The 15,114-nt window shown below is 40.2% G+C and overlaps 1 protein-coding gene across 1 annotated transcript in view; it reads right to left on the bottom strand.

Annotated features, from left to right (window-relative positions):
• Positions 1-15,114, bottom strand: part of THSD7B (thrombospondin type 1 domain containing 7B) — a 595,317-nt gene that overhangs the window by 312,332 nt on the left and 267,871 nt on the right. The gene's annotated exons all lie outside the window — the stretch shown is intronic.

The following is a 15,114-nucleotide window of genomic DNA, read 5'->3' on the forward strand; positions in this document are numbered from 1 at the left end:
CATGCTAACATTTAAGCCCAGTCCAGAGCAACTTCCACTGCCCCCAATGGTTTTGGTAGGAGTTCACTAGCATTATATAAAAGCACTGTGATAATGCGTGAACCAGGTTGAGCAGGAGGCCCTCATAAATGTACAGCCAGACCAAGGGGAAGTGAAACAAAACTCTTATTAAACCATTACTACAGCCTGTTATCTCGCAGGTACAGTGAACAATAAGTACAGGCTCTTTTACTCCAGAGTCAACTGTGTAGGCTTGCAAACTACTGGCTTTAATCCCACATTACATACACATATAGACATTTCCTTGCCAGGTTTTACCACATGGGTCTGCCTCCCACCAGATGGGAAAAGGGCCTGTGATAAAAATGAAACCTGTGCGTGCCCAGAACCAGCCTGAGCTCTTAATGCCACCCACTGATCTAGAGGTAAAGGCTCATGTGCTACATGTGTGGTGACCGGGTTGGCACGCACCAAGTGCCAATTAGCGCCAGAACCGGCGCCCGTAGGAGGAAATAAATAAATAATTCATCCAGGCATTATGGGTATGCACCAAATTTGAAATTACCACCAGAAGGACACACTGGCCTTGCGGTAGTCTCATTTTGGCACAAGCTACGCGCATGTAGAGCCTACCACGGCTTAGTAAAAGGGCCCTTCAATATTCAAGGGAAATTTTGTGGCGAGCTTTGCTTTCAAAATTAGCTTACAGGCCAGTTTGAAAATTGCCTCCTCTTTAACACTGAATTGTGATTATCTTGTTAATACACTTGGAGATGTAGAAATAAGGGCTAACAAACAACCTGCAGGTGAGAGCTTGTTATTGGACCTACACTGCTTTTTTGACAAGCTTTCAAGAGTTATCCTCTCCTCTGTGACAAAACTTTTAATGAAAGGGCATAATGTGGCAATTTCTAAGAAAATTATTTGAAAATGAAACATTTGCTCTCTGCACATTCTTAAATTCTAACAAGAAGTAAATAAAAAACATTCGGAAGTGCAGTTATCTTTAAGGAACCCTTGTAGTATGTGCACATAACATCTGTCATGCCTCATTAGATTTGGCCATTAGTACCTCATGGTTGTTTATGTTGGAGCTGGTATAGAAATAAATTGAATGTCTCTGCACAAGGAAAATGATGAATATGGTTCATACTGCATAGATAAAAAATGATTTTATGACACCCTGCACTTATTTCTTGCCTACACATACATTTTGAAAATTATAACCAAAATGTGTATCTTCCACACGTAATAAAATAATGTATTAATTTATAAACCTTGACATTCACGTATGACATGCAGGTCCTAAGGTTGATTACAATAAACCAGAATTCCTATACAAATAAAGAACAAAACAATCAATAGAACACTCCCATTTCATACAATAATATTCTAATACATTGAAAAAAAACTAAGGTGCCCTTTTACTAAGGCAATTATGCACCTATACGCATCCAAGTCACGCCGAATTGGAACTACTGCCTGGCTACCACCTGCCCCAGGTTGGTAATTCCATTTTTTACATGTGTACAAAAGACAAGGTAGAAAATATTTTCTATTTTCTACCACCTGGCGTTTACCCAGCGGTAATTGGCAGTTTACACGCGCTGGCCGCTTACTGCCTGGTTAGCGTGTGAGACCTTACCGCTAAGTCAATGGGTGGTGGTAAGGTCTCAGGCTGAAAATGGACGCTCTTGCTGGTTTTAATTTTGCAGCACATCCATTCTTGGCCGCAAAAAAAATGTCTTTTTTCCAGGCGCACTGAAAAAATGACCTGCGCGAATACAAAACATGCACCTACATCAGCGCAGACCACTTTTCAGCATGCCTTAAAAGGCCCCTAAAGGTTTTACAACAACCAGAATTTCATTTATTTCTGAAATCTCAAATACTGTGTTTCCTCTTGTGTATCTTTAGGGAGAGGTATATGTTCTGGCATTACATCACAAGGGTGTAATGCCAGAACATACACCTCTTAGTAACTATTAAGGTGCTCGTTTTAGAAGAGCTAATCATTATTTGCGCATGGATATCCCAGCACATCCAGGTCTAAATCCACAAAATGTATAAAACACAATTTTAGAACAAGCTGGAGAAAAACATGGATGCGATGAAAATGACCGGAGATGTTTTGGGGGCATTTTGGAGGTGTGTAATGGGCAGTACAGCTGTGAACCACTAAGGCCAGTGCCTGCCAGATTTCTATGGTCTGTGTCCTGTATATGGCAAGACAGTTTAGGATGGGCTGGAGAAGACTTCGATGGCAACTCTGGTAGTTGTCTGCCTGGCACTGTCCTTACATTCCTTCTATTGTCCATGTCCCAAAAATGGCAAAGAAAGACCACTATTTTATACCATATTGATTGTTAGTTTAATCATGAATTGATGATGAGTGAGACTATTGGGTAGACTGGATGGACCATTCTTGTCTTTATCGGCTATCATCTATTATGTTCGTATGGTATACTATATTCAAAGCAATTTAATCAGCCGGAAACAGCTCCTGGCTGGTTAAATCACCTGTTCAGGGCTAACCACTAATTTTCAGTGGCACTTAACCAGTTAGTACTGCTAAAAATAACCAGTTTATGGTTCATCATTTATTAATTTGATACACTGTCTCTTTCGTACATGAGTCAAGGCAGTTTATAAAAAAATTCAAAACTTTAGCATAACAACATAATTAAAAGTTTATGAAATGAACGCTGATTTTGATAGAATGGCACAGACATTTAACGGCACGTCAAACATCATCCACAGATCATTCATTCATTCCAAGACAGCATATACATTAGGTAACAGTTAAGTACTGAATATCAAATTTAACTGGCTATGTGTTTGCCATCTCCTGAAATCCGGAAGTTCAATTGCGGTGCCCAGACATGTCCTAGCCCTGAATTTCCAGGTTTAACACCGGTGGCAGTCAGCAAAATGCTGATCGCCGCTAGCTGATTATTGGGCCTAGTGTTTTCACAACTGATTATTTCTGATGCAGAAAACTTTCCATCTAAATCAGGCTAGTCCAAGTCCATTCTTCAAGGGCCACAAACAGACCAAAATTCCAGGCTATCCCTGATGCATATGCATGAGTCATATTTGTATGTATACTACCTTCACTGAATGCAAATCTATCTCGTGCATATTTATTAGCGATATCTTGAAAATCTGGCCTGTTTGTGGCCCTCATGGTCTCAACTTGGCCAAGCCTGATCTAAATAAATATCTAAGCATCTAACAACTGACTTTGCTCAAAGAGGCATTCCTTGAACTATAAGAAAACTATATAACTCATTGTTAAATTTATATTCTTGAAGAATTACTGAATCTGGAAGATGCTGAAAATAGTCTTAACGTCTATAATCATAACTTAGGTCTTACTTTACTGCCATTCATTTTCATTCATGAGGAGGGGGCAAATGCCTTAAAACCCCATATAACATTCATAGTTTCTAGAAGGGTAAAGGGGTCTCATAATTTGTTCAGTGATGTCATCAGTTGACTGGACTTAGGGTACATGAGTTTTGAGTTAGAGAAAACCACAATGCCTGACATGTCCCTTGACCAGTGAAAGCTTTCCCAATGGCTGGGCTAGTGGGGACATTATAGAAGAGAACATAAATATATGGATAGTTATAAATGAAGGCTCATAGCACCATAGTCCAATGGAGACTAGTACCAATTGAGCTTGAATTTTTATGAATAAAAAGCTAATGAACTAAAAAAATTATAAAAAGAAACTGTTTAAAACACGTGGGGTCAATAATCAAACTGCCTGTATTGGTACAAACTTCAGAGTTACTTTTTATCCATGGGTTTCATACTAATAATCAAAATAACCTGAAAATTGCTATTTTTGCTTTTGACATTGGAAAAGTCCCCAAGGAGATCTGGGCCTACTTATGCTGCTGCTATTTTGAGCATTTCCACAGCAGCCCTGCAGGATTTTATGAGATTGGAAGGTATGAGAGAATATAAAACTGGTGTTGTGCCATTTGTTCAGTCCTTATTATTATTATTTTATTTATAGTTTTCAAAACATAATTCACAAGCCAGACAATTGAGATAGTACCACAGATGCATTAAAAATAAAACATGTTAATTAGGTAACAAATCCTTAATAAAATATTAAACTTCTTCCTCAGACAACAATTTGAGGGGGTAGTAGAGAAAGTAAGGAGACACAAAGAAAAATAGGAAAATTTGACTTAAAGTAGTAACACATCTTAGCATGAACCATCCTCCATTACTTCAAATATCTCAATTCTTATTTAGGTTGTGTAGAACCTTTCATGATCTTCTTCAAGTCTATGAAAGAACACAGTTCCTCCAGCTCAAAATAGACATACTTATAATTCCTGAATACTTAATAATACATTTACAAGGATAGGCCAAAAGAAACGAAGCACCTAATGACAATGTCTCTTTTCTTAAAACCAAAGAGACTTTTCATCTATCCTAACTCTGCCACATCACATCTGGATAATCCATATTTTTTCCAAAGAACAGTTTCTGGGAATTGTGAAAATAAAGCCGCAACACAGAATTTAAATCTTACTCAAAAACAAAAGAAACAAAAAGAGTATGTCTCACACTGTCCTCCAACAATGATGCTTCCAGAACTACCGAGACATCCAAAGACCCACATTGTGTCCAGAACTGCCAAGATATCCAAATAATACACTTTATTTAAAGAAGGAAAAGCTTCTGAGGAAAAGCCCAAAATATCCACCAAATATCTTTTAAAAGCATCTATAGGAGAGATCCCAATAGTTCTTGGAAAATTAAGTACCCACAAGTTCAACCTTCTGTTAAAGTTCTCAATGGCTTCAATTTTCTTATGTAAAGCTATCTTATCTTTCACTACAGCCATTGTCACCTTTTTCAATCCCATAACTTCTTCTTTAATAGTTGAAATTTGTGTAGAAAATTCTTTTTTTTGTAGAGTCTAAAATTATTGTCAAGTTCTCCACTTTACTTACAAAAGCAGCAACGTGTTCCGCAAACTTCTCCATGGTTCCATTCAACCTTTGGAGAGTATTTCATATGCTCTCCAGTGACACTGCCACGGGAACATTTGTTGGCTTCAAAGAACACAACCCGCTCTGTAGCATCTTACCTTCCTTGCCTCTTCCCTCAGCACTCTCACCCCTTCCTGGAGCCCTTCCATTTGAGGGGATCCCGAGAGTGCTTGCTCGATGGTGGATCATGGCGGAGGATTGACAATCGGAGGGGGAGAGTGAAACATCTGACCCTAGTGCAGAAATTTCTCCTCCTCTCTGCACAAGTGGGTCCACCTCTCCTGATGGCGTACCAGTCTATTGATAGCTGCAATGATAAGGAGGTCCTCACAACAGGGGGTGCCACCCTGATGACCCCCTTCCTCTTGGTATGAGGCATATATTTGAAGAAATCAGCAAAGGTAACTAGCTACACATGGACCCTTTTCAGCTGACAGATTTCATGTCGCCATCTTGCCATGCCCCCAGTCTGTTCAGTCCTTTTTTAAGGCATAGAGACTGAAATAATGTGGTGGCTTGTCTTAGTATGAGTATTGTTTTTCTACAAATAAGACCTCTGAGCCAGGTGATAGTTGAGACATGTTGGGTATCTGATCCCTCTTGGATTTTTTAAAGTCCATGAGGGGAATAATCGAATTGCGCCGGTGAAATAGGTGCACAATTTTTTTGGCTAATTTATATGTAAACACTTGAACGTGAAAAATCCCACCCAGAAAATGCTTCTGTTTGCTCTGGGTAAAAAGCACACATACAGCCTGTATGCACATACTTTTCGCCACCTGAATGGTTAAGTGGAGGTGAATTAAAACTTAAGGATGAACGGTTCATAACTACACCCCAGGACAGTGGATTATGCATGAGAAGGTTTACAGCAAGCATAGAAAAATCTAGTACAACTGACATCTGTAAATTTTGTAACAAAGAGTTGGAAATGGTTACTTATCTCGTAGCTGGCTATGAAATTTTGATGGCAGAAAATTTCTATATAGCAAAGCATAATAATGTGGCATATCTCACCAATTGAAAACTTTGTAAACCTTACTGCTGTAGCATAAAAGCAATGGGGTCATGACCCAATGAGAATAATGGAGAATGAGAGATTACGATCATCTGGAACATTCACATTCTTACTGCTAAAAAGCTGGATGGAAGGAAGCCAAACACAGTGTTAAAAGAGAAAAACACCAGACCAGAATTGATCATACAAGTGTCTTTCCCAAATGATTACTCGGTGAATTGTATGAAGAGAGAGAAAGAGAGAAGATCCTCAGGTACCAAGCAACGCAGTCCAAGACCAAGAAAATGTGGCAGAAAGATACAGATATATTTCCCATCATTTTTAGTACCACAGTCTTTATTAAAAGAAAATTTTAAGCACAAAGGTATAGGGTGTTTATATGTTTATGTTTATTCATGAACTTGATATACCACCTTTACTTGAACAAGGTCAAAGCGGTTTACATAAAAATAGTATAAAAAGATAGAAAGGAACTCTGTTAAAAATAGAAAAGAACACAATCAAACAGTGGAGAAAGAGAGAGAGAGAGAGAAAACTACAGTTCGGGAGAGAGACTTAAAACTAAACATAACAAAAACAAAGTGCAATCTGCGTTCCCGCACAGCTCATGAGTTCAGAGGTAATTAATCTATTGGCAGATTAACAGCAAGTTAAAAAAAATAGCTTTTTAGAAGCAACTTAAACTTAGGTAAGGAAAGCTCAGATATGATATAGGAAGGAAGATTATTCCAAAGATTAGGGGAGAGCAAGAAAAATGCAGATGATCTAGTGGATTCAGAGGGTCCCTTTTACTAAGTCGCATAAGCGCATGCACGTGCCCAACACACGCCAATTCCGAGTTACCACCTGGCTTCCACATGGCCCTTGCAGTAATTTCATTTTTGGCATGCGTCCGCTACGCACCTAAGTCATTACCACCCAGTTACCGCATGAGACTTTACTGCTAGGTCAATGGCTGGCAGTAAGGTCTCAGACTCAAAATGGACATGCAGCAATTTTCATTTGGCCGCATGTCCATTTTCGGCAAAAATTTTAAAAAGGACTTTTTTACAGGTGCGTTAAAAAATGATTCTACGCGCAACCAAAACACGCGTCTACACTACCACAGGCCATTTTTCAGTGCACCTTAGTAAAAGGACCCCATAGTGAGCTAGTTAACTAGTTAGTGCTGAATATTGGCATAAGCTATTAACTTTAGCGGTTAAAAATAACCTGGCTATTCAATGTCGGTAGCCAGAAACGGCCTAGTACTGAATATCTGGGTTTAATGTCTATGGCAGTCAGCAAAAGTGCTGTCAGCTGAATATCAGGCCTTATGTTTCTAATTCCATGATTTTGAAATAAACATTTTGCCTCCCGATATTCAGCCGGCGACACTTTTTAAAAATGCTGATAGTCCCCAGCTAACATCCCCCGATATTCAATGCTGGGCCATGTTCAGGCACTGGCACTGAATATCAGGGATTTTTGGGAGCAGGCTGGGCGCCTGGCACTTATGCAGGCCTAGATGATATTCAGCCAGGGCTGCATAAACGTTATGTAGCCTGGCTGAAAATCAAGCCAGGCCACATAACTTTTTTTTAAATTTATTTTTATTTTTTTTTCTTTACTAAAGCCTCTGAGCCCCCTCAAGCCCCCACTGTCAATGTCCCCCCCCCCCCAGCACTTATCAAGACCCCCACTTCCCCAGCCATCCAGACAGGCCCTCCCTCCAGGCCTACCTGTATCCCTGGTGGTTCAGCAGGGTTGCTGGGGGCAGGAGTGCAGTCCCCTCACTCCTACCCCTTGTAGCGCTGGTCTAAAATGGCTGCCACAACCTCTCTCAGCAGCTTGCAGTACTTTGTGTAGTACCTGAAGCTGCCGCAAAAGGTCATGGCAGCCATTTTAGAACAGTGGCACAAAGGGCAGGAGAGGACTGCACTCCTGCCCCCAACAAGCCTGTTGGACCACCAGGGATATAGGTAAGCCCGGAGGGAGGGCCTGCCTGCATGGCTGGAGGTAGTTGGGAGGTCTTCTGGGGGCAGGGGGCTTGGAGGTGGGAGGGAGAGAAGGGGACATTGGCAGGGGAGCTTGAGGGGGCTCAGGGGCTTTAGTAAGGGTGCCAGCCTGATATTCAGAGCCGGCATCTGATAGCTAAGCAGCCATAATAGGGCAGCTCAGGCAGCAGATTGCCTTGAGCTGCCCCCACACATTAATATGAAATAGTAAGGGTTTTGTTTTTTTGTTTTTTCATTCTATCTATTCCAAGTCAACTTTTCTATTTTCCATGCTGGATGAATGGTTTTTTTTGTTAACGTTTTCCTTATAAAAATGTCAGTCCAAGTTTTAAATAACATTCATAAGACCATTGCCCTGCACAGATGGAAAATACGAAATTCAGTGAGCTACATGGTGAAAGTATGTTTATATTCAGTACTTCCTGATCCTCCAAGGTCTTTCATGGAGAGCAGAGGTAAAAAGCTTATGTATAAATAAAACTGATTCAAAATAGATATTACATTTCATGGTTCATGGAAGTAATGTTGGTGAACTTTTGACATAATTGAGAGAGCAAATAATTGAATGAAAGTTACAGAACTGGTTATAGTTCCAGAGGGAGTTCGAACTTGTATATTTGAAAATTATGGTCCTGGCTTATATGTGCAGAAATTACTTCAGACCTTAGTAACACAATATATCAGTTGTTTAGTGCCTGAAAATATATCTTGATATGTGTTTCCTCTATTTCTGATCTGTAATATTTGACTTTTGAATTTTATTTAACAATTGTCTTAGCTACAGTTTAGGGTGATAATTATTGATCCTTGAATGCATATTGAGGGTAATTTAATAAACGTGAGCCTATATATACAGATGCCTAGGTGTTACCTGATAGCAACATATCCTATAAAGAAAAACAAGCACATACTTTCCCTTATAGAATAGCAGCATATGGGTATATATCTGCATATAATATTAGCCACAACCACTTATGTCAGCCATAGAACTGGTGTAAATTCTTGAGTCTAACTGTTGGAGATACACAAATAGAGGGGCATTTTTGATACGTCTAAATCTGATTTTGGATGTTTTGCAAAAAAAACATCCAAAAATCCAGTAGCAAACATGGCCATTTTCAAACCAGAAAAACATCCAACTTTTTGTGTCAAAAACGTACTCAGTGCATGCATCTTTTAGGACCATTTTTGGAAAAAAAAAAGTCCATGGAAAAACAAACAAAAACAGGCCATTGGGATGTATGGGGCCCAGCATTATTAGTAGACTGGCCACACAGACATCTCAGCAGAGCAGTGGGGCACCCTAGGGGGTATTAGAATAAATGGTGCTCAAAATTAGGTGCTGTTTATAGTATAGCGCTTAGAGGCGAACAAACCTCTTATTCTGTTCATAACTATATCTTTTGTAACATAATGTAAGCCACATTGAGCCTGCAAATAGGTGGGAAAATGTGGGGTACAAATGTAGCAAATAAATAAATAAATAAATAAACTTTAATTATTATTATTATGGCAACGGGACACACCATTAAACTAACAGGTGGTAGATGTAAAACAAATTAGAGAAAGTGTTTTTCCCCCTTTAGACACACAAGCAAGCTGTGAAATTTGTTGCCAGAGCACGTGGTCAAAGTATCTAGCACACCTGAGTTTAAAAGTGGTATAGATAAGTCCCTGGAGGAAAAGGCCATAAACAATAGGAATGTGCAGTCATTTGAAATGACATAGAACATGTCAACCAGCATTTCCCGTGTTTCATTAAATTTTCTAATGAAAACAATAGAATACTTGAAATGTTATCGTATATTGTTTCTGATAATGTGCACTTTTTGCAAATAGTGCACCATATTACGTAGAAGAACAGACTAAAATAACTATAAGTTGCATTAATGTAGACGAGCAGTCCTTTGAAACCAGTGGAGGAATACTTTGCTTGCTTCTGCATCCACACTGGTTGCCAATGACTACTGCTCTTTATTTATGCTGTTGCTATGGTTACTTTATCTCAAAGCATGAGCAGAAGGGAGGAGGGGAAGAAAAGAGGACCTGGTAGCCTGAATTTTCCCATTTGTCTAACTGTGCAGTTACCACTGGTTGTATATGGGCTATATGTGCTGACAATGTAGAAAGGGATTGAGTGCAGATGTTAACTCACGCAGAATGCACGGCCATATATTGCAATGAATGCATATGAGGCCATTAAATATTCTGCAGTGATGCAGAGAAAGAAATAGTCTCCCCGATATTCAGCTACATTTCACCAGCCAGGATCGGCCTCTGGCCCGGTTAAATACAGAATAACCAGCTATCACCAGTATTCAGCAGTACATGGCCGGTCATGTACCGCTGAATATTGTCGGTTAGTGGCTAGTAGATAGCTGGTTACATCAGGTGATATAACTGGCTTTCTGCCAATTTTTAAAGTTTGATGGCCATATTTGGCCACATGAAACCTTATAATATATTTGGCCAGTCTGACTTTAACCGGTCAGCGCTGAATATGGGCTTAGCTGGTTAAAGTCTGAAGAGCAAAAGTTAAACCAGACATTCAACACCAGTCACTGGAAATGGCCTGGCATTGAATATCAGCTCTCAGCGCCAACCACAAGAGTTAGCCGGTCTAACTCCCACAGTCTGAAAACTGGCATTGGTTACTATTGATGTGTGGTTACCATAATAATTTTTTCACCAGATCCAGGGCACCACAGCCTGACCTGACCCATTAGCTTTCTGCACTGGCACCCCAAACCAACCATTCTGCCTCCTCCTCACCAGACAACATTAAAAAAAAGTTTCCTGCTGTGTAATAGCATTTCCTCCACCCCACCATGACATGTATAGCACTCCTCCATTCCTAAATTGAACCCATAATCCTTGGTGTCTAATGGCACCCCCCCCCCCCCCCCCCCCACACACACACACCCAACCTGACCTCACCTACATCCAACTAAAAAAAATCCCATTCTCTAATAGTCTAGTGTCTCCCAACCCCCACCTAGGTCGTACATTAAGAGGCACAATGATGCCTGCTAGCTCCTCCCTTTAGCTCGGTCATCTTGAAAAGTGGATACTCAGATGCTATTTAGAATAATGTTTAGCAGTCAGCATTTTCCACACATTTTGGTGCCTATTTTTGGGTGAACTATACTGAATACCCTATTTTTGCATTTGTGAACTACCTACAAAGAGTAGACACTATAGAAAAAAGCACATTATTAATGGAATTGCCTCCAAAATGAGAATTATTAAAAAAGAATCAAAACAAATGAAAATGAAAAATCCTACAGATAATATGAGAAACTAAACAAAACAATTTTTTTGTCCTACATACATATTAGCTAATTAGACTTGAGAAAGGCCACTGCTTATCTCACTGACCGAGCAACAAAAAATTGTTCTACTTTTTGGGATCTATGAGTAGATACTTCCTATGATTCAAGCTGGCCGTTATCAAAGAGAAGGTGGACCTTTGGTGTATTCCAACATGAATCAAGTTGTTCTCTTTTCTTCTCTGCTACAATATGATTGGCCCAGTAACCACTCTTCCTGGAAGATGCTGTCAAACTGGGTAAAGATATTTCTTCTTTAACAGTACAGGCATCAAGATGTGTACATTTTAGACGTTTCCTTAAGACTCACTTTTGAAATTTAATAGGAAATGACTGTTTGTTTTTGTATTCATGTAACTTTGTATTTCTGGATTGTTCAAATGTATTGTTTGTGACCCGCATCAAATTGTGAGGCATTGCCGGCTATAAAAATAAACATGTTATGTTTCTTTCCAATAGGTATTATATAAAGCAAGCATTTTGTGTCAACATGACAGACCGAGGTATACCTACACAGCAGCCTTTTGAGAGTGAGTACAGGGGATTCCCATCCCTCTTTCTAGGAAAGAACACTCGGAGAAGAGAATGGATAGCTTTGAATGTTAGAAAAGACCGAGTTCAGGAGAAGATAGGCCCAGAGCCTCATTCTTTTATGTGTCAGGAGAAGTGGAAGTGGAGGAAACTTAAGTGTCAGAGTGGGGATGGTGATCCCCCAGGCCATCCACATTTTCTAACATAAGGGATATTGAACATAGTGTGCATACTTGTTAATAAAGGAAAGCCTGAACTCTTTCAGAATAAATATACTCTGCTGCTCAGTTATAGCCATAAGCATCACCGAAACGGGTGAAAAGAAGGAAGCCAGAGAAACAGGCTGTGGTAAAAAAAAATCCCAGAAAAAATGAAGGAAAAATAAAATATAGTTCCACTTTAAGAAAGAGAAGGCAAATAAGAGACAGCTGGGAAATCTGATCCAAAGAAAAATATGACCTAGATACAACCAAGAGAAAGAAAATAATGTCAAGAAGATGTAACATTTTGGTGGCCTAGGTGAAGTGAATCAAGCATTTAAAGAGTATGTTTCTCTTGGAAGAAGGTTCACAGAAATAAATGACTGGGGTATCTATATTAGGATATTAAGCTGCTTGATACTGTGTTTTGGATGCTGTATGAAGTTTATATCAGCCTATATTTAAACACCCCCTTTATATCTTGAATGTACTAGTGCCTCAGGGGTGTGACTGTGAAGATGGAAAGAGAATAAAAATGGTGAGGTCATTTTTCAATAGGCTTCCCATAGAACTTCATACTTTACAGGCATTTATCTGTATAAAGCTATGCACATATTTTCTACTGATAAACTATTCCTAGAAAATCATATCATGCATTTGTCTGCGACCATTTGTCTTTAAAAGTCAGGGGCGGGCAACATGGCTGTCAGCGGTAGTTCTGCCTCAAGTGCACACCATTTCCTTTGCTATCGAAAATAATTCTGCAATTTCCAGTGCAGCACTAACCCGGCAGTAATCGGGCAGCGCCATGCGCTGCCAGGTTACTGCAGGAGCCCTTACTGCCACCTCAATGGGTGGCGATAAGTGCTCACCCCTGCATGGCTATGCGGTAAGACTAATCTTACCGCATGGCCATGTCTTTTTTTTGGACTCTGGAACTCGTTGCCGGAGAATGTAGTGACAGCAGCTGGCCTTATGGAGTTTAAGGGGGGGGGGGGGTGGACAGATTCCTGAAGGAAAAGTCCATTGAACATTTTTTTTTTTTTTTTTTGGGGGGGGGGGGGAGGTGCCGGGTTCGTGAAGCCTGGATTGGCTGCTGTCGGAGACAGGATGCTGGGCTTGACGGACCCTTGGTCTTTTCCCAGTATGGCGGTGCTTATGTCATTTTACCCATTATGGTAAAAAGTGTCCCTGCCGCTACCGCAGGGCTCTTTTTACCTCAGCTTGGTAAAAGGACCCCTAATTCTAGGAGTTCAACCAGTGATTATAACCCCCAACCATTCAGCTAAGCCACAGTGCCTCTGCTCCTTCCCGACTGAATCCTGATACTTTAATTTTTATTTATTTTTTGTTACATTTGTACCCCGCGCTTTCCCACTCATGGCAGGCTCAATGCGGCTTACATGGGGCAATGGAGGGTTAAGTGACTTGCCCAGAGTCACAAGGAGCTGCCTGTGCCTGAAGTGGGAATCAAACTCAGTTCCTCAGTTCCCCAGGACCAAAGTCCACCACCCTAACCACTAGGCCACTAGTAAATACAATATGGAGGTTATATGCCATTCTGCAAATACCTGCTTTCCTTCTTTTCTTACTGCCTGAAGATCATTCAGGGTCTTCTCTTATCACCACAGAAGAGAAAACCTGGGCCCTTATTGTAACTCTGGAATCTCCACTAAAGATTTTGCACAGCATTTTCTTTGCTGGAAGGAGGCATGCAAATTCAATTCTGTCATCACTGCTGCCAATGCTGAATAACGTAACTTAGAAAAAGGCAGTGTAGGTCAACAGTAGTCACAGGAAAGATATTGTCTCTCTTCTGCTGGGGAAAAACAGAAGATCTTCTGGAAATAGAAGTAGAGGGATTCAGGATCGCCTTGGGGAGAAAGCTGCCTGAAAATCATCATTATAACAGGTGATGGGTAGAAAGTGCAGCTTGAGGCCATCCAGGAGGCCAAAATTTGATCATCTAAATGAGGCACTCATTTAACCCTTACTGTTTTAACTATTCATTTCTTTTAAATTCAGTGTTCAGTTAGCAATAGAATTGCTAAAATATTTCTAAAGGCTTTAAATATGTGTCAGTTTATGCTATGTTAGAAAAATGCAGCGAATAAAATCTCCTAACATCTTAATTTCACAAAACTCACTTTCCAGCACCACAGTTTCAGGTAGTACTATGTAGTAATTCTTAAATTCAACTTTCTGTAACTTTTACACCAAGCAGCATAGGTTGCTAAAATTGAATTAAAGAAACCAATAATTGCTAGTTAGGGTGCTATAATCGACTTACAGGTACCATATGTGAAGCAGCATGGTTCCAAGAACCCAATTATAGAATTGATTATAGCAATATGCCAGTCTGCTTTGAATGTTCTTACATGCCCTCAATTAAATTATTGATGTAATTAATGAAAAAAAAAAGATTTCAAAGGAATGAAAAATGATTTTACGCACATATCATTTCTGTGTCTAGTACACTGAAGAACTTAAGCCATCCTATATAATACCAGACAAAGAAAGTAGCACAAAAGCACACTCAACGTGTCTCTAAGTAGGCACAAAAATCCTTTAATTCCACTAATTTAGAATCTTGACTTGCAACTTTAAGCATGGGATGAAAGATATGCTATGCTGGATTAGAGTCCGGCCTAACGAGCCCAGAATCCTGTCATCAAAAATGGCTAGTCTGAGTTTATGCTTCCGCATACGGTTCAAACTTCTGCTTTTGACCTACAAGTGCATCCACTCCGCAGCTCCTCAGTACCTTTCCACTCTCATCTCTCCCTACACTCCTCCCCGTGAACGCCGTTCGCTGGGTAAATGTCTCCTGTCGTCCCCCTTCTACCCCACTGCTAACTCCCGGCTCCGTTCCTTCTATCTCGCTGCTCCCTATGCCTAGAATAGACTCCCTGAGCCACTACGTCAGGCTCAGTCTCTGGCTGTCTTCAAGTCTAGGCTTAAAGCCCACCTCTTTGCTACTGCTTTCGACTCCTAACCATGACTCTCTTACTCAACACCCTC

Source organism: Microcaecilia unicolor, chromosome 7 (assembly GCF_901765095.1).
Source record: "Microcaecilia unicolor chromosome 7, aMicUni1.1, whole genome shotgun sequence".
NCBI classification, from domain to species: domain Eukaryota; kingdom Metazoa; phylum Chordata; class Amphibia; order Gymnophiona; family Siphonopidae; genus Microcaecilia; species Microcaecilia unicolor.